Here is a 20,648-nt window from a genome sequence, read left to right as displayed (position 1 = left end):
ATTACCATCATGTTAATGTATGCAGGCCCATTGCCTTAATTTTAACACAACAGACGCAAACAATACTTTTCTTCAAACAGAGTACTTAAAGTTATAGATGTTATAAATTATAGAACGTCCACAAACACAAGCTGAGCCATAAAGAATATGGATACTGTGGAAATGTCAGGAAAATTGATTTCAACAAGTTAGTTATTTAATAAAACTTTAACATTTATTACAAATGTAATATAAACCATCCAAAATTGTAATGAAGTCAATCCAGCTAAATAAATTATTAGTTTAGTCAACCCATTAACTTGGTTCCTGAAATCTATCAGGTAAGATACATTCTACTGCACATCTGAAACTGTATCTTGACCTCCCTGCTAAGGTAATTATTCATCTTAATATACTACATGCTAATACAAATAATAATTCTAAAAATATATAGATCCTGTTATCAGCCATAGATACAGTATTGAATAGATAAGTTATGTCCAAAATGAGCGCTGCTACAGCAAGGTGCTTTATTTTCTATGCTGGTTTATGCAGGTTTGCAAACTGTCCAGGCAGGAATTCATTGTCACACTCCCAAGGCAATTATAACTGCAACTTCAGGCAGACTTGAGAGAATAATGTTCACATACAAATAAAAAATAAAAGCCTCACTCATTAGCAGCTCTTATAGAGTAAACATTTTTAACTCCCACACTGTAAATACAAAGATCTGTAAAACACTTCACAGAGAAGAAGGCACACCTGTTACAATTCAAAGGGTATGTTACAATACAGTATGTGTGTGCTAAAATAACCACGTGTGTGATTTAACAAAGCAACCAAGCTGAGTTTGCTTTTAAATTGAGAAGTGTCCTGAAACTAATCTGAGTATCTAACTTTAAGACTCCCCAAATCAATAACACACTGATTACTATATTCTTACATAAAATAAAAATACAGTGAAATGAAAATACATTTGAAACAGACCCCACTCTACCTACAGCTGATGGTATATTAGGTTATTTGCATATTGCAAAAGAAAAAAAAAATCTAACAAGCATGCTTGACCTGCAGCCAGCATAGAATCAAGTCTGAAAAAAAAATTAAAGGGTACTCTGGATCAGGGTGCCTGGCTGTATGTTACTGGCTTTGACATTTAAAAAATAAATACATGAATAAATAAATAAATAAATAAATAAATAAATAAATAAATGCAATGGGGACCTGATCTAGATGCTAACAACATATGTGTTTCTGTAATGGATAAAGGTACCACCAACAGTAGAAAGTAGTAGTTTGCACTTAAGCTTAGCACAGAGGCTCAGATATTATTTTATTGAATCACCTGCATAATATATGTTCAGTCATGTGTGGATGACTTCTGCCTTTTTGCAACAAATAATGAAGGCCAGCTGGGTCTTTTACCCAATTTAACACTAAACTTGTGAAAGTAAAATTAATGAGCTGTGTGACACATGCCTCTCTCTTCAGTTTAATTTCAATTGTACAGCACTTTCATCTGTGCAGCATAGAGGACTGCTGTGAAAGTGATTCTTGGGTATTCTATCCTGTTTAACACCTTGTAATATTGTAATGACTGTTTTGCATGTTAAAGGTTAGTGTAATAGGTTAAACCACTTAATCAAACAACAGATCCAAGTGAGAAAAAAATAAGTTTGCCTTTCAGTTTTGAAACAAGTGTTAACAGAACTGATCACTCCCTCCTCCTAGCAAAGGGGAGCAGCAGGTGCACATGACTGCAGTATAGCATGTGTTATCTGAATACTTCAAATATTTCCATCAGCAAATACAAGACTAAGAAGGGTGAGGAAGTAAAGCTTGTTGGTGGAAGTCAGCTGATGAATTAGGGAAATATCCCCCGCTCAAGAGCTGGTACAGAGTGCAAAACAGCAGGTTGGATCTCTGCATTGCTTCTCATCTGAGTAGCAGCACAGCCCACCACACACTAATACTACTTTCTCTATCAGCAGTCATTAGCACACCCATGACCTTCTCCTATCTACAGTACTACTGAGCAACAATCATAGTACTGTAATTGTGAACCAATGCAATGTGCAAAAGACACAGCTGCAGAAACAACACAGTCCGCATGAGTGCACTGTTTTACGGGTGACTCTTTAAAATTATGAAAATGAATTGTTTCTTATTTTCTTTTCTACAATAAAAATGTGAACATAAAAGCTGTTGTGTGGTGCACAGGGTCAGATTTGTTGACCCATTCGACCTGCTGACTTTTTATTTGCCATTCAATAGAGTACAGCAGTTGTTTTACTTCTGTGCAGCAAATTGGAATACTTTTACAAAGAACCGTAATGAGATATTTGTTTTGCAGGCCAAAAACTTTTTGTTTTTACATGTCTTCCTGTATATTAGATTATTTTTAAAGAAGAATATACAGCAAATCAATACAGGATGGAAAACTGACAATACAGCTGCATGCTACATTATAAGGGACTATGATTGGGTATCACTGCAGTGTCATTGGTTAAAGGGTTACCCACTTCTTTCCCTAATTTCCCACTGTGTTCTCTGAATATATTTTGTGTTATAGAGAATGCATCTGGGGGCAGACAAACAGAGAGAGAAATTAACACTTTCGAGGGTCATGAAGCACTGCCTATGGGGACTGATTTGTCACATAATAAAAAATAAAAAAATAAAAAAATAATATGTTTTCTGTTTTATATTTGTAATTAATTTAGAACAATTGTAGATTATATTTTTCACTTTGACATTATGGACTTTTTTTGTGTTGATCATTGGCAAAAACTCCTAATTAAATCCATTTTGATTCCACGTTGTAACACAATAAAATGTGGAAAAGTCCAAGGGGGGTGAATACTTTTGAGAGCCACTGTATATATATATATATAATCACGTCATATATTTTGGTCAAACTCAGCTGTTTCACATAGATTTAAATAACAAACGTACTGCTTATTACTGTAAGAGTGGCTCTTACTAATCCTCCAATCAGCTGTTTTTAGCTCCTTACCTTGCCGTTCACAGATTTCAATACAAAAGTCAGCACTTTACTGTAGTACAAACCTGACAGATCGATCAATCAACTGTTTGCACCTCATTACTGAGTGATTACCCCTGTACTGTACCTTGGCTATTTAATCCATGTACGCATCAGCACAAAAATTCAGTGTAAATAAAATGTCTGTGTTAGATGCTGTGCGCTTGCTAAAGCATGCTTGGAACTCTGTCAGTCAGCAAACAATGTAACGCGGCTTCCAAAAAGCTGGGTTTTCTGTAGTTGAGGAGGAGAGTGCTGACGAAAATACAACTGAAACTGAAACTCTGACAACACCACAGGGCATGCCAGAGGAAAAATTCTCAGCTGTGTCACCTTGGCGACCAGGACGCTCTGCCTGAAATAGACACCGATGACGTAAGCGTGCGTGCTGCACTTGTAACACTGCAGAGTGCTATGGAGCAGCATCCGGATATAGAGCCGAATTGGGATTTTTTCAGAAAACGTTGACAAATTTTGCTGTCCATATTTGCAAAAAAAGACTGTCCAGATGCGTATATCACAGAGTTCTTCGCTGGAAACAATTTGCAGTAATGTAGCCTACATGTACATTTCTGCACTTGCATTACTATTTTGTTACATTTTAATAAAAACATTTATTAGTGTAATAAAGATTTTAACCGCGTCCATGCTGTGGCAGACCTAAGGGGTGCCTATGCCTTTAAGGGTTTTTTGCTTACTTTGCACCCTTGTTTTTAAAATGCAGGGTGTAGGCATAGTTGGCCGTCATCTGTTGGATAACACAGGGGACACCGCTGAATTCAAACCAAAAGTCAAGAACAAACTGAAAAAGTTACCTGTCTGGGGCTCGTTTCATCAACGTTGTGTAACTGTGAGGTGCCTGCGACCTGCTTGCTAGAGCGCACTGGACTGCGATGACAGTGTTTCAGGAAGCAACTCGCAACGTGGTCGCATGCGACTGCTTTCCCTGCGATCTGCGAACTGTTGTAAAGCAGTTTTAAAGAAGCGTAATTGGCTAGAAAGTCAGTGTGACGCTAGCAAACATGGCCGGTGTAATAAGGAAGAGCAACTATGTTGTTAGGTATTATGTTCTGTTTTTTACTCTTCGGTTGCACTTTATATTTCGCTGTTTGACTGTTTATTTGCACTTTTTAGTTATATGATTTTACTGTTTAATTGCAGATTTTATTTAAAATGTGTTCCAGTGTAAGTTATTGCAATTTGTTATTTATTGTGGTATGTTTTGTACTGTATGTACATTTTTTATTTTAATAATAATAAAAACTGGAAAAAATATTTATTTCTACTTCTGCATACAATACAAAGGAGAATTCAACAAATTAACACATTAAACTTAATGAGTAGAAACACAAATATCACTATAAAAGAGGACAACATTAGCATCACAACAACTAATAATAATAACAGAAATAACAAAGTGTGGGGATATAATTGCAAATTCAATGGGGTTTTTTTTGTTTTTGTTTTTATAATTTGCACCAAATCTTACTCGAATGAGGGTGGATCTAACATCTAATCCTGGCAAAGTGTCATTTTCCCTACAACTTTCGTTGTCCTCATCATCATCGCCGTCTGCTGGGGTCTCTTCTGCTTCAGGTAACAGAATGCTTTTAAAAAAATATTGTGCAGAATTAAACACGCACCTATTATTCTGACTGCCCTATCAGGTCTATAAACTAGACACCCGCCAGACTTGAAGGCAGCAGAATCTCATTTTTAAAAGGCCACATGCTCTTTCGATGATGCATCCTTTTTAACATTGTAGCATTCCTCGGCTCTGCTTGAAGGGCGTAACACCAGGGTCAATAGCCATGGTTGCAGGGGATACCTAAAAACAAAACCAAATCATGTGAAAATATACGCTTGTGATTTAATTTTCAGAACAGCAATATTATGCAAAATGTCCCAATTTTTAAATAAAGGAAATACAGCTTTTTCAATAGATTTAAAATATTAAACGAGTTTATAGTGGATTTTTAATTAAAAAAAAAAAGCTTTCATTATGTTAGTGAACACAATTTTATTTATATAACACACGACTTTGTCTTTTTTATGTTAGTAAATAGTGTATTTGTTATTTGTTTACTTAGGTCTACATGGTTAAAATTGATAATTTCAATAAAGAAAAAAACAGGCACAAAAACCTACGTTTTACTGTAGCAAGATAACCAAGTAAAATCATGGTTAGTGGGTGAAATAAAATAAAACCAGATTACCTGCTGTCTCCCAAGAGTCATCCACCACTTACTTCACCACTGGCAAATCTTTCAGCTATGCTGGCGTTCGCCCAGATGAAGCTGTCTTGTGTGCTGCCAAGGTACCAAATAACAGCATCCAACACATTCATCTTGGCATCTGAGATTACTTGAATGTTTAATGAATGAAATCCTTTCCATCAGACATAAAAGTGTTCATCTTCGGCAGGCGACTGGATAGGTTTTTGGCTGCCATCAACTGCCCCCAGTACTTTCGGCAAGCCACATAAATCATAAAAGTCATTAATCACCTCCTTTCGTCTGCTGTAGGGAATTTAATGTATTGTCACATGGTCACACTAGAAACTTTAGTTATGCACCTTGATACGGTAGCTTTACATCTCCTGAAAACTGCCACTGGCATAAAACCGTAATGTAGTTAGCACTTGCAGTGACGTAGAAAGTGACATACTTCGTCTGGTTTCGTGCCTTAAATTTTGTTCCAGCAAATCGGATAGATTTGTAATTTCCAATCTAAGCAGCCTATACTTCCCTATCAATTCGGCATCGGCGTATAGATCAAAGGGGTTTGATTGATCCCTAAACACCCCCTCCCTTCTAATCTCCCTACCATTCAGTAGAAAACCTGCGAGACCGCAGGCCCTGAAAGATCTGCGACGCCTTTGTGAAAACCAAATTTCTCTTGCGACCTCACTGCGAGAGCGATTCCTCGCAGATCGCTTTCATGAAACGAGCCCCTGGGTCTGAACAAATAAAAAGAAAGAGGAGCAGCACTTTAACGCAAACAAGACAACCACTTTAACGCAAACAAGTGACGCTGTTAATTGTTTTGTTTCATCTGGTCGATGCTGCAACTTGATATTTTGTTTTGTTTAGTTAGGAACTCTGTGGAGCTAGTTGTTTGCGTTTGGTGATTTTAAGAATTATATCGTTTTTTATATTATTTGAAGTAACTAACTATTAACAAAGTGAGTTATCATGTGGGGTTCTGCTCACAACCAGCTTTTGATAAGCTGGGATATATCTATTTTGTTTTGTTTGTTTCTCTGTATGTGTGCATGGGGCTGGTGTGGCTATTTTCCAGTGTCTGGGATTAGGATACTGTTCTGTAGGAACCGCCTGACTGTCACAATGCGTGTTAGTTTTGTTTACTGTACTGGTGACTGGGGGACATTTTGAATGTCAGGTTATTGTGTGGGAGTTTATACCATCCATTGCTTACTGTGAGTGAGTCACGTTAACACAAATGCACCTGTTCCGAGCAGTGGCGACTGTAATTGAAAAAACAGGAGCCCATAACGGAGTTGTCTGAGGATTCAGATTTAAAGGCAGACAGAATCAAACATGGACCCAAAGAAGATGTTCTTGTGGGTATCAAATTTAATTTGTGAACAATCCCAGCACACAAACAGTGAAAAAAGGGAAGGTAGCTAACACACTGTTGGGCTTGTAGACAAGTCACAAAATGCTGATAAAGTTAACTTTGTCAACAGAGTGCGCGCAAGCTTAAACAACTAAATATCTTATAGAGAATAAAAAAGCAGCATTAAATGCTGACACTCAATTGGCATTTTTGACTGCCACTATGTTTTCGCTATAATCTTATCTCCTTCTTCATAGAATATGGATTTCCTTCAGTGCACATTACACTATGTAAATCTATGAGTATAATTATACATAAACGTAATGTAATTCTGTTAAAATTTAAGGAACACTTTAATTTGTTATTGAAGTGTACCAGTACGCTTCAATAATACCAGGTACTGTCCTGTAATAAGGAAGGACAAGATTTGTTAAGGCTGAGATATTTGATTGTCAAGAGTATGTTGATAAGAGAATTACAAAGAATGTAAAATAGGGAAAGTGGTAAGTGTCTATGGAATCCATTTTTGTGCTGATTGAGTTGGACATGTTTAAGGGCAGGACAAAGATGTGTCAGTGTTGAGAGTATGTGACAGAGATCGAATGATTCTTGGTGTTAGATCTCCCTCCCGACCTGAGTACACTGGACTACATGGAACAGAGTACCCTGGACTACATGGCACAACAGTTCATTCCCAGGGTTAGGCGGAAGTTCGACATCTAGAAAGGGGGCAGAGCTACGGTACACGAAACCAATGACCCAGACTGGAAATGGCGTAGCATCCGCAGACTGGAGGAGCGGATGTGCTCGTTGACCAAGGGGTCATGTGTGACGGTATAAAAAGGGGACATAGTGATGTGATCTGTTCCTTTGTAAATGATTAGAACAAACCTAAAAGGAGACTGGTGAAAACGTGAGTGTTTTGTTTGTTTGTACTGTCGTGTCTAAAAACTGTTTGTTTATTGTTATTAGATGGCTAACAAGATCCGGAGCTGTCACCAAAGGCCAGCACCAAACCAGACAACATCACTGCACTTGTATCACGGAGAACTCTATTGCACAACGAGCACTAATTCACTCACTAACGGACTTGTGTATGTGTTTTGTGTTTCGTGTGGGTGTACAAAGAACAGGACTATTATTTTGGGACAAACCCAGGGATTATAAATAAATTGAAAAAACATGATAAGATTAAAAATGAAACAAAGGTTGCTGATGCTTAACCCTTTGCGGTCCTATGTCGGACCTGGTCCGACATTGCAATTTCCCCATTCCGGTCCAATGTCGGACCCTGTCTGACATCATCAAAAAGATGCAAAAAACAGGTCTCTAGTCGTTTTTTCTCCGGAAAAAGCAGAGAAAACCATTCAATGGCCGAGTGAGATTGATAGGAGCCGAGATATTTCTTTACATTTCTCTTTATTTCTTTATTATTGTTGCAATTGTTTAGGAGGTGCACAAGTGAATCCTGCCTGGCAGGATAGATTATGTAGGCCCTTAGCCACCCGCCAAGGGAGGATATAAACACATCCTGGTAGTAACTGACACATTTTTCAAAGTGGATAGAAGCATTTCCAATTAAATGCAGCACAGCTGTAGTTGGGGTCTCCCATTAAGTACAGAGAGTTGTAGACGGACATTCTCCCTTTAATTTACCACAAAGCGGCCAGAACCATGGGCCTGAATCAGCAGTGAAACAAACTGTACTCCAGAAGCTGGTTCCGCTCCCTATCTATTTTCCTATTTCCACCCCCCCAACCAATCCAACAATTGTCAACGTGAACCAGATTACCCTGAGGGGACTTGCTGTGAGCCAAACCACCTCGCGAACAGGAAAAAAGAACTGCAAATTGAACAACCGTACAGAACATGCATATAATCTAGTAGCCCATGTATTCAATGTTTAGGTAACTAATTAGAGTACATATTGTTACCAACTATAACATCACAGAAATTAATTAAGATCATAGAAATTAACAGAGTCACGTATCCAAATTACCACGTATCCCCCGAGGACCCCACATAATGACTAGATTAATGTCAAGAAACAGTAAGTGGAAATGTGCAAACCTGATAGGTCACTGTCAATCATAAAAGGAGCAAAATGTTTCATGACGCCACCTTATGAGATCTGGATACCCAATTTTTTGGAAAAGTTCCCTTTTTTTTCCCCTATACTTCACATGTTTTTTTGGGGGGTGGTTTTTGCTCTCGTACAGGCTACACGGTACTGAATTTCTGCACCAAACCAAGTAAGGTACACGTGGTCTGTGCAGAGGCAGGGACTTTCAAAGGTTTGGCAATGGTCATGCTAGCTTTTCTGTTTATGCATTCCTGAAAACGCACCTGCCCAGAATTTTGCATCACATCCATCAAATACTAAGTTGTTGTTAACACAAAGGCTAATAAATTCAAGATGTGCATTCAAGATGCTATATGCCCAAGTCTGCCACTTGGGCATATAACATGCACCACCATCATCATTAGCAATCAAGGTTGCCAATTTTCGTCTCAAAAGACACCAGAATGCATCTCTGTGTACCTCTATATTTAAAAAAATTTCCAGACCCCCCTGCAGGACCCCCTCCCCCCGTGCTGCGTTACTTACTTAATAGAAAATCTCCTGGTCAACTGTCTTGGGACAGTCTTAGGATATGCCATTCTGTGCATCCCATGAATGCAAAACAAAATATTTTTCCATCCAATGGATTTATTTTACGTCTAGGATGCAACATTTTGCACTAATGAGACCTCTGGTATGAAACGGTTCCTGAGTTATTAATAATAAAAAGAGAGCAGGCGAGCATCCGGGACTTCTTGAAATCCTCTCAGCAAGAAATCCCGCCCCTGAAGGAGTGTGCTTGTTGTTACACAAGCTGTTTGCTGATCAGGGGTGCGTTTTCACGTTTTGACCGCAACAGAACCAGGTTAAGCGGCCTTTGACCAAGAACCCATGAACGTGACCACAACACAAGAGTCGCAGCAGTTATGAGTATTATTGATGATGTTTATAACACTGACTAATGTCACAGATATGTCTGTCAGAAGTTCTATACTAACACATAATGCAAAATATATCTCTAGACGTCTCTAGGCAAACATGTTAGACTGAATAGCTATGTATATGGACTATAGGTCATTTGTTCCAAGTGCTTTAATTGTATTTCACACTAGTAATGTGAAACCTTTTTTTTTTTTAAATTTGTGATCAAAATCTACTTCGAGCAATCAATCGTTTTTAGCCTAATATGTGTGTATATCTATATCTATATATCTATATCTATATCTATATATATACAGTGCCTTGCGAAAGTATTCGGCCCCCTTGAACTTTGCGACCTTTTGCCACATTTCAGGCTTCAAACATAAAGATATGAAACTGTAATTTTTTGTGAAGAATCAACAACAAGTGGGACACAATCATGAAGTGGAACGAAATTTATTGGATATTTCAAACTTTTTTAACAAATAAAAAACTGAAAAAATTCAGCGCCACCTTTTGCTGCGATTACAGCTGTAAGTCGCTTGGGGTATGTCTCTATCAGTTTTGCACATCGAGAGACTGACATTTTTGCCCATTCCTCCTTGCAAAACAGCTCGAGCTCAGTGAGGTTGGATGGAGAGCATTTGTGAACAGCCGTTTTCAGTTCTTTCCACAGATTCTCGATTGGATTCAGGTCTGGACTTTGACTTGGCCATTCTAACACCTGGATATGTTTATTTGTGAACCATTCCATTGTAGATTTTGCTTTATGTTTTGGATCATTGTCTTGTTGGAAGACAAATCTCCGTCCCAGTCTCAGGTCTTTTGCAGACTCCATCAGGTTTTCTTCCAGAATGGTCCTGTATTTGGCTCCATCCATCTTCCCATCAATTTTAACCATCTTCCCTGTCCCTGCTGAAGAAAAGCAGGCCCAAACCATGATGCTGCCACCACCATGTTTGACAGTGGGGATGGTGTGTTCAGGGTGATGAGCTGTGTTGCTTTTACGCCAAACATAACATTTGCATTGTTGCCAAAAAGTTCGATTTTGGTTTCATCTGACCAGAGCACCTTCTTCCACATGTTTGGTGTGTCTCCCAGGTGGCTTGTGGCAAACTGTAAACGACACTTTTTATGGATATCTTTAAGAAATGGCTTTCTTCTTGCCACTCTTCCATAAAGGCCAGATTTGTGCAGTATACGACTGAGTGTTGTCCTATGGACAGAGTCTCCCACCTCAGCTTTAGATCTCTGCAGTTCATCCAGAGTGATCATGGGCCTCTTGGCTGCATCTCTGATCAGTCTTCTCCTTGTATGAGCTGAAAGTTTAGAGGGACGGCCAGGTCTTGGCAGATTTGCAGTGGTCTGATACTCCTTCCATTTCAATATTATCGCTTGCACAGTGCTCCTTGGGATGTTTAAAGCTTGGGAAATCTTTTTGTATCCAAATCCGGCTTTAAACTTCTCCACAACAGTATCTCGGACCTGCCTGGTGTGTTCCTTGTTCTTCATGATGCTCTCTGCGCTTTAAACGGACCTCTGAGACTATCACAGTGCAGGTGCATTTATACGGAGACTTGATTACACACAGGTGGATTCTATTTATCATCATTAGTCATTTAGGTCAACATTGGATCATTCAGAGATCCTCACTGAACTTCTGGAGAGAGTTTGCTGCACTGAAAGTAAAGGGGCTGAATAATTTTGCACGCCCAATTTTTCAGTTTTTTATTTGTTAAAAAAGTTTGAAATATCCAATAAATTTCGTTCCACTTCATGATTGTGTCCCACTTGTTGTTGATTCTTCACAAAAAATTACAGTTTCATATCTTTATGTTTGAAGCCTGAAATGTGGCAAAAGGTCGCAAAGTTCAAGGGGGCCGAATACTTTCGCAAGGCACTGTATATAGTGCTCCCTTACTATAACGCGGGTCTTGGGGGGGACACAATATGAGCATTATAACCAAACAGCGCTATAAACGGGGGAGGAGGTGGGGGGGGGCACCGCGGGACACATACAACACACATCTGACTAAAATACAAAATAACTCCCTCTCTATAATGCACATATAGTGAAGCAAAAATGTAACTTTCTGTGAATCAACTATGCATAAAGCACCGTGTAATCAACGCTATATTTTCTACAAAAAAAAAAAGGTAACATTCCCACTCGTGGATCAATTTAATTAGCAGTTTTTAAACTATAAATAGCCTGGCTAAACGGCGGTCGGGAGTTCAGTTCAAAGTGACAGATGGGTCGGAAGAGGGAATGGGCTCGCCCCAGGTTCGGCTGCCGGAGCAGGGCTAAAGAGAAGCTGAAGCATCTCGTCTCCTGGAGAAAGACGCAGCTCCTCTCGCAGCAAACAATACATTAGGAAAGATAACCACTTAATAGCTAAATATATACGTATTGCAATATGGAAATTATTAAATTTGTGACCCTGAGGCAGGATCACTATTCAAAAAGGCCCGAAAGCACATATATGTATTCAATTGCCAAAAAATGCAGTATATCACAGCATACAAAAAAATATTTCCCTGCAGGAAGCAATTCCGACAGGCTCGCCAGTATTCACAGAATGTTAAAAGGTGTGCATAAACTCTGAGGTAAGTTCTATTTCAGCCTCCTGCTTTGGGACTGCAGCTGGTCAGTTGATCTTGTTCCAGGTAAACAGTGTATCACAGGCTTTGTTGACTTTCACCATGCCTACAAATGTCCATAATTAAAGATCAAATCCCACAGCTCATACAGCCTAAAGTTGGTTTGGAATGTGTGCGTGAGAGAGACTGAGACTAGCACGAGCGGAGAAAAAAATGTGTCGTATGCTTACCACGTTGGAAATTTGCATGTCGGTGCCTGTGCGCTATACTCTTCTCTAGTTTTCCACCATTATTAGGACCTAAAGCTATTGTACAGTTTTTACTTCTAATCATTAAGGGAAGTTGTGCTCTGGCTTCAACAAACTGAACATGATTCAACTTTATACCTTGTCTCCTGTTCAGCTGCTATGCTTCTACACAGTACACAGTGATAATACCCTATCAGATCCACTTTACATGTTTTGTTTATACATGATCGAAGAGCTATTACCCAGCAGTGTACACATGCTGCTGCTGCTGGCCTAGGATACCGTGCTGAGTGCATGCATTTTAGTATGATTCGCAGATTTGCATTTTTGTTTAACCAAAAATGCAAATTAGGAAACCACTGTCTAGAACCAGCAAAATTGTATATACCCCATTTCAAAATCATCGAGACCCCAGTCCATGGAACATTTCTCGTCCACTATAATGAGAATAAGTGAAGTGAACAGCCATATAGTAATTACTAATGCTGGGTACTAAGTTCTTTTTCTAGACTTTCCATTGTTAGTACTTCAGACATTAGAAAACTTTTTTTAGATTTTTGAATCACTTAGGTAGAATGGTCTCTCGTATTCAATCTTGTTTCCAAATTTTCACTGGATGACTGCTTACATTTAGACCAAAAGAAATGTAAAAAACACTTGGAGTTATTAAGAGGTTACTATATATTTTTGACCACGACCAAGCTGTGACGAAGTACAGTCACCACCCGTTTATCTGCCTCTTATTAATCCTTCACTCTCATTTAGCTGATGGTCAGCACTGTAACTGATTGATTCTTTACAAAATACTGCATCTGTCACACACGTTTTCCGACTCTGTATTTTTTTAGTTACACTAACACTTTTTTTGTTACACTTTTATTAACTTTTACTTATCCGTCCTACAACATGCACCTGGGTTAAAAACAAACAGGAAGCGGTGGGAATATGCACGTCAGTAACTAAATTGTGTAAGTAGCCCACTGACATTATTTTTGTGTGTTGCTTTCGAATTGTTTTGTTTTATTTGTTAACTAACTGAACAAAGGTTGCATTGCATTTGATAAAATAAAGTTTTAACTGACAGTACTGCTCATATCATAATTGCCCTTTGGGCTTTATATTGTAACTACAATAGAATATTTTATATGAATTTATTTTTCTTTACAATAGGTTTTAGTGTTGGAAGCTGTAGGTTTGCTGTTTTTGTTTTAATGCGTTTTTCACTAATCAAAATACCACTTAAATACAGCACAGTACAGAACTGTGAATGTTTTTTTCCACAACTAACTTAAATTGCAGTACATACTGTATGCATGTTATTTTAAATGTAATGTTATTTGTAAATTACATTTTGATACAAAACTTGTGTTTTTAGTGACTATTTCTGGTATAATGTTGTTAGATTTATTTATTTTTCTAGTTCTTCATCACAATCTAGTAGACGTGTAAGAAAACCATCACTCTCATTTATCCATCAAGGGATAAACGAGTGCTGACAGTATGAAACTTGAGATCAAGTAAAGAGCCATACTATAGACCGACTTCAACATGATTCTAGACTGTCTTGGACTCTCTCAATCTGTCAACGTCCCCACACGCCCGAGGACACACCCTGGATCTGCTCATCACCAGGGGCCTTGATATCTCCAATCTCTCCGTCTCAGATATCTCTCTCTCTGACCATCATGCGGTGACCCTCTACAACACCACCCTTACTTATATCATTGACACTGTTGCCCCTGCTTAAGTCTGCCTGCTGCAATCTTGAGCGCAAGTGGAGGTCGTCTGCACTAACAGTTCACAGAGAGATCAGGACCGACCATCTCGCGAGCTACAGGCATGCGCTTGCCGCAGCCAGGGTGAAATAATTCTCTGAAATCATAACTATGGAACACGGTAAACCCAATGTTCTTTTTAAGACCATTGACCAAATCCTACATCCAGCCACAGACATATCCATCTCCCATTCATCCTCCACTTTTTACCTGTCATGATTTCTCCTCTTTGTTTTGGAACAAAATCGACAACATCTATTTTACGCTCTCCCACCACAAACCCAGTTTACTACTTGACCACTTTAACGCTCCTCCGGTTGCCCCTCCTGTCCTCTCCTCCTTCGCTCCATTGCTGATGTTTCCGGCTTACTGTTGAAATCAACTACTGCCACATGCCTCCTGGACCCCTGACCGACTAACCTTGTCCGTCTCTGTGCTTCTGATCTTGCTCCATCCATTATGCACACTCTCAACCTGTCCCTGGACTCTTGCTCGGTTCCTGCTGCCCTTAAGCTTGCCCGAGTTACGCCGGTACTCAAAAAACCCTCCCTCGACCTGGCTGACTTATCTAATTTCCATCCCATTTCCAATCTCCCTTTTCTCTCAAAAACTCTCGAAAGGGCTGTAGCCAGTCAGCTAATGAAACATCTCACAGACAACAATCTGATTGAATCTCTACAGTCTGGCTTCTGGCTGCATCACAGTACTGAAACTGCTCTGCTCCGGATTGTGAATGATCTCCTGCTTAATGCTGATGCTGGTGCTCCCTCTGTGCTTGTCCTCCTTGCCCTAACAGCCGTTGTTGACACCATAGATCATGGCATTCTTCTTATCCACCTACAGAAGTATACTGGAATATCTGGAAGCTGTCTCTCCTGGATGTCCTCTTACCTATCCGGATGCATGCAGTTTGTTTTCTATGCTGGACTGTGGCAATGTGCCCCGCCCCTGTGTGCATTTGTGTGTTATATGTTGTATGTTGCATGTGTTAATGTTGGTGTATTGTAGTTGGTACACAGGATATAAATGGGTGTGTGCAGCACGAGTATTTAAAATGTATAACTGTATTTAGGCACGAGGATGGCACATCACTTCACGTGCAGTTAAAGCATATAATATGCAAGCACGAGGTTGCACATAATTAATTCACGTGCTGGGATTCAAGTGAATAATTAATTAGTAATTGAATCCCAGCACAATAGTATAAATAGATGCACATTTCATTCACTCGGGGTTGTGTGTTCGGTGAGTGGAGAACGGGATTGGAGACGGAGGTAATAGTTGCAATAATAATCGTTAGCTAAAATATCTGCTCACCGTGTTTTGTCTGTAGAGTCCGTTCTGTTTGTCTCTTTTGTTTTGACGAATGTGCCGTGTCCTATTTTGTGTTTAAAACCTTTTTATTTTGCAATAAACCTTCTGAACGCTACCATTGCGTCTCAGTTTCACTCACCACTACTGTTTGTCTGTGTTTCTTCCGGGTCTGACGTGTCACCACTCAGCCAGCCTTGTGACATGGACGCAGTGGCGTTGCAAACCCAGTCACTTGTGGTGTCCCCCAGGGATCTGTTCTTGGGCCCCTTCTCTTCAATATCTACATGCTTCCCTTGGGTCACCTCATCCGCCAACACAGCCTCATGTGTCACTCCTATGCTGACGACACCCAGCTCTACTTAAAACTCGACCCTGGAAGCCCCTCTGCCATGGTCCGGCACTTGGCTTGCATTCAAGACATCGAGGCCTGGATGTCTGCCAATTTTCTTCAGCTGAACACTAGCAAATCTGAACTACTTCTAGAAGAATCTAAAACTCAACTTAAGAATCTAAGTATAGCTGCCCTGAAACTGAAACTGTCTGCTGCTGTCTTCCCCCACAGTATGAAGCCTTGGTGTACTTCTTGACAGCAACCTCTCCTTTGATGCCCACATCTCCTCCGTGGTCAAATCTTCCTTCTACCATCTTCGAAACATCTCCAAAGTCCATCCCTACCTTTCCCTCCCAGAGCAGAGATACTTTGTCATGCATTTGTCTCCTCTCGACTCGACTATATGGTGGTCTCCCGGCACGTACCATAAACCGACTGCAGCTAATTCACAGCTAATTCAGAGTGTCGCTGCCAAGATCCTTACCAGATGTAAAAAACGTGATCACATCACACACACACACACCCCCCCTCCATCTTGCCCAGCTGCACCGGCTACCTGTAAAGTTCAGGATTATTTTCAAAACTCTCCTGCTCACCTACAATGCCCTTCATCACACAGGTCCCCAGTACCTCCTCAATCTGCTGACCTGCTATGTCCCTGCCCGTAAGCTGAGGTCCTCCGACTCTGGCCTGCTTGTTATCCCCAATCAAAAGTGCACCACACATGGAGAACTCTCGTTTAACTTCATGGCTCCAACTCTTTGGAACTCTTTCCTAGCTTTGGTGCATGATGCTCCCACTGTCGCTCGCTTTAAATCAGCTCTCAAAACCCATCTGTTCTCTCTTGCTTTCCATGCTCTTTAAGCCTGATATCTGCTATTATCTGCTGCTACTATTTCATGTATTATGCTACTATCATGTATCATGCATGTTCCACTGTATTTATTGTATTATGCATTGTTTTGTTTTTTTTACTGTATAGCATGTATTATGCATTTCTCTGTATTTAAAGTATTTGTATTCAAATGCAGCATTGCTATGTGTTTGGTGTTTACATAGCAACAGATCATGTTGTAAATGTGGCCCCTGGGTTTTAACTACTTAGTACTCTCTGCTAAAATTGTATAGCCTGAAACAAGACATCAACCACTTTTCTTCCATGTGTAAACAAGAAAATGCTTTTGACTGGGCTGGGTTTGTTTAATCTGTCAGTGCATTCAAGAGCTGGGCATATTTTCAAAGCACTTGCAAAAGTATTATATTCACAAAGCTATAACTAATGAGTTTCTGGAGGGTATTTTTTAAAGTCTGTTCTTAATAATCAAATACAGTGCGCCATTCATAGAACTAAAAATACTATATAACTGTTTAATGAATACAAAACTTTTTTTTTTTTTACAAAAACAGACTATAAACATTATTTAAATAACTAAAGCTAAAGCTTGGTGAATAGAGTCTACGCTCTGTCTCCAAAAAAAAATCGAGACATGAAGGAAGTACAACATGTCTTCACTATGTGGGTATAGTCAATGTGAATGAATCTGATGTATATATTTCAAATTAAAAAAACAGAAAACTAAAACTGATAATTTCCAAAGTACTCTTGGCCTTGGCGTGCATTATGCTCTGTCTTCGTATTCCTACAGTAAGCGATGCATTTTGATCCTTTTAATTGACTTCTTGGCACTACCCAAACTTAAGCGTAGACTCCTTTCATAGGCACACACCTGCCATCCCCTGTGACTTTCCATGCAGTTCAGGACATTCTTTACAACATAAATGAAAAGTCATTCCATGCCCTGTCTTTCCTCCTGCCTAAACTAATGCCCTACTCTATTTGAAAGGGGTTTCTAATATCCAGATGACCTACAGTACAAAACATTTGAGGACTGTTTAAAAAATAATAATAAAAATAATAACAACAACAACAGAGCCCTGGTTTTCCATTTTATACCTTCATAACTGTCCGAACACTTTAAGTTGTAATGTATAACGAGGAAATGTATAAAGCGTTTTACTATCAGTATTTTTTTCTGATAATTCAAAAACAGAAAACAAAGACTGAAAAACAATGTACCCGTATGGAGTGCATCCCAAATTATATATATTCAGACCTGCCAACCTTGACGTCTTTTTTTGAGTAGCACTCTTTCACGCGGACATCTTGGGGGGGTCCGGGGGGCTTCCCCTCAGAATTGTTTTAGGGTATAAAACAGCTAAATGCTACACTCTGTTGAGTTTTGAGTATGAATTTTTCAGTAAAAAAAATAAAAATAAAATGAGATTAGCTATGATTGTTTCAGTTTAAATTTAATTTTGCTTACCTTAGTAATGGTGAAACCTTTTTAATTTATCCCAACTGAAAATTATTTCAAATACAGAAAATAGCCATTTTTGTAGTATGTTGGTATTTTATTTACTGTCAAAACAGAACAAATTGAAATGTATAAGCTTCTAAAACAGAGAAACAAAGCACTTTCAAAAAAGGAAAAAAAAACTTGTAAATAGTCACTGAGTCAGCACCAAATGTAATAACTATCCACAAAGTGAGTTGTCTGGAACAGAAAGGAATCCAACAGGTCAAACTGCACTTTCAGATCTTGAATGTTTAGCTTCATAGGTGGCTGACTTGGCTTTCCTGAGCAAGGTGTCACTAAAGGTTTGTGTGTGACACACTTGCTGCTTCACTGACATCATTACTTTGTGCGTTACCAGTGAACTTAGCATGTCTGTGCTCAGGCTGGCTCTGTGTTGGGTTTTGTTTTTGGTCACCAAGCTGAACACTCTTTCACAGTCAGCGTCACTGTGGAAGAGGACCAAAATGCCTAGCGCGGTAACATTACAGTAATGCCCGATTATTTTGTTCTGGACAGAAATATAAAGTTTCCTTCTACAGGATTCCTGCTGATCCAGAGAATAAAAAAAAACGAAAAAGACTGGACCCATTCGTTTGTAGGGAGCGCTTCATATATTGGTAGTTCTGATATTACGTTATTATTAGTCGTAGTCGTAGTATTAAGTCCCACTTTAACATGCTTACTTGTATTGCCGTTTTTTCATAAATATTTAGCTATACAGTTAAACAGGATTACACTTATGCGGTCGGTGATTACCAGTCCTTACTTAAAAAAAAAAAAAAAAAAATACCGTGAACAAAATCCATAATGCCACATTAATGACCTTACTAAACTTCAATATAAAATCATAAACCAGCCGTTTATGACTTGTTTAAAGCACAATGAAACGGCATTTATCTACAATGTAATTGTACACTACTTGCAAAGTAAACAGAAGCTTTACGTACTTTAACCACATTAACAATATTAATGCTGTGCTCATTTTTATAAAATCGAATTTTACTGACATCCCTGTATGGTAACAGGCGTTTGTGAAAAACTGGACAACGAGCCAAAAAAAGAGTATTAAACTTAAATATTGTACTATATTATTATAATAAACGTTTGTACTTACTCCCTCGCCATTCTGGTAAAATCCTCATTCAGCTGTATTTTCTTTTAATGCGATGCAGTTATCTAAACCGAGCACGTTTTTTTTGTAAAACGTAAGTGGGTTTTTTCCCCCAGACAAAAATGAATGCATAACTAATGCATTAATTAAAAAACAAAGGTACCGTAGCCAGTTTGAAATAAATAATTTCCTCACAAATCACAGTACTTCACACTCCCTCCAGTGTGTCCGAAACTGGCAGTTGAAACACAAGCGAGTCAGCTCAACAAAGCCTGATAGGCTACAGTAGAATGTCAGTGATTAGACAAAGAAACTGGGTGGTAGGAGTTTCTGTCAGTCAACCCACGATAACTTTTTTTTTTATCTCTGATAAAAGCGTACCCGCGTATTACCAACTCAAAATGTATAGCGGATACGCAAAATGCGTAGAGGTTAGCAGGTCTGTATATTTATATTTTCCTGTCTGGTTGTGATGCTCAAGGATACATAAATATTTAGGCAACTATAAATGAAAGGGTATGACATGCCACTGTACATCCTATGATCCCCAGTACATCCTAATTGAGACAATTTCCATTTGATGATATAATTCACCAGCTTTTTCAGCATCATAGGTCTGGATCTTAATTACCTTAAATTCCTAATTGTTTCCCTCGCATATGGTTCTAGTAGAGAAGGGTCGGTACAGGGCAGATATTTTGCCTTTTGTTTGTAATACTAAAGGACGGGTTAATTGAATTTCTTGACGGAGATGAGACTGATAATTACTTTGTCTCAGGACATGGTGTTTGGATGTGACACATGGGACATTTATCTTTCTACGACAATCCTGTTAATTTACCAAAGGTTATTCAATAGAAAACTTGCCAACTGCCTTTTAAAGTTGTGATAGATGGAAAGACAAACAGATTTTCGTCATGCTCTTTTTTAACATGACCATTTCTTATAGCACCGACACATTATTGGGGGAAAAAACTGCCATTGAACCTCTACTACTGTTTTTCCATTAACCCAATTCTTAACACAAAGAGGTCACTAAAACATGTTAAAATTAGTATGTAATTATCCTTGGCTCAGTTATGTTTAGCGGTTACTGTTTTGTCTCAGTCGTCATGCAGGTGACATTGTTTAATCAAATGAAAACCTCATGTTATAGTTTTATATCCCAGGCATGTAAAATTACCAAACAGTCCTGCATTGTTCCTACACATATGATGTGTCTACTTACCAAGAGTAACAAAGACTTACCAAGGTTGTTCCTTAATTGTATGATTTTTGTTTTACTTTAAACCATTTGTTTCCATTCTGAAGACTTTTTTTTGGTGAA

The 20,648-nt window shown here is 38.9% G+C and overlaps 1 protein-coding gene across 4 annotated transcripts in view; it reads right to left on the bottom strand.

The window, feature by feature from the left end:
- The window catches only part of LOC117420710 (stromal interaction molecule 2-like), a 99,977-nt gene that overhangs the window by 30,137 nt on the left and 49,192 nt on the right, over positions 1-20,648 (bottom strand). Inside the window, exon 1 of one of the 4 annotated variants that reach the window (XM_034034251.3) lies at positions 4,666-9,092. The exons of 2 other annotated variants lie outside the window; for them this stretch is intronic. The gene's annotated coding sequence lies outside the window, so the exon portion shown is untranslated. Of the gene's footprint in view, positions 1-3,837; positions 4,015-4,665; positions 9,093-20,648 lie in introns of those variants that run through there. One more of the 4 variants, XM_034921059.2, reaches the window with a different exon arrangement.

This window comes from Acipenser ruthenus, chromosome 1, assembly GCF_902713425.1.
Source record: "Acipenser ruthenus chromosome 1, fAciRut3.2 maternal haplotype, whole genome shotgun sequence".
NCBI classification, from domain to species: domain Eukaryota; kingdom Metazoa; phylum Chordata; class Actinopteri; order Acipenseriformes; family Acipenseridae; genus Acipenser; species Acipenser ruthenus.
The sequence above is the reverse complement of the archived record's forward strand: the minus strand, read 5'-3'. Positions and strand labels throughout refer to the sequence as shown.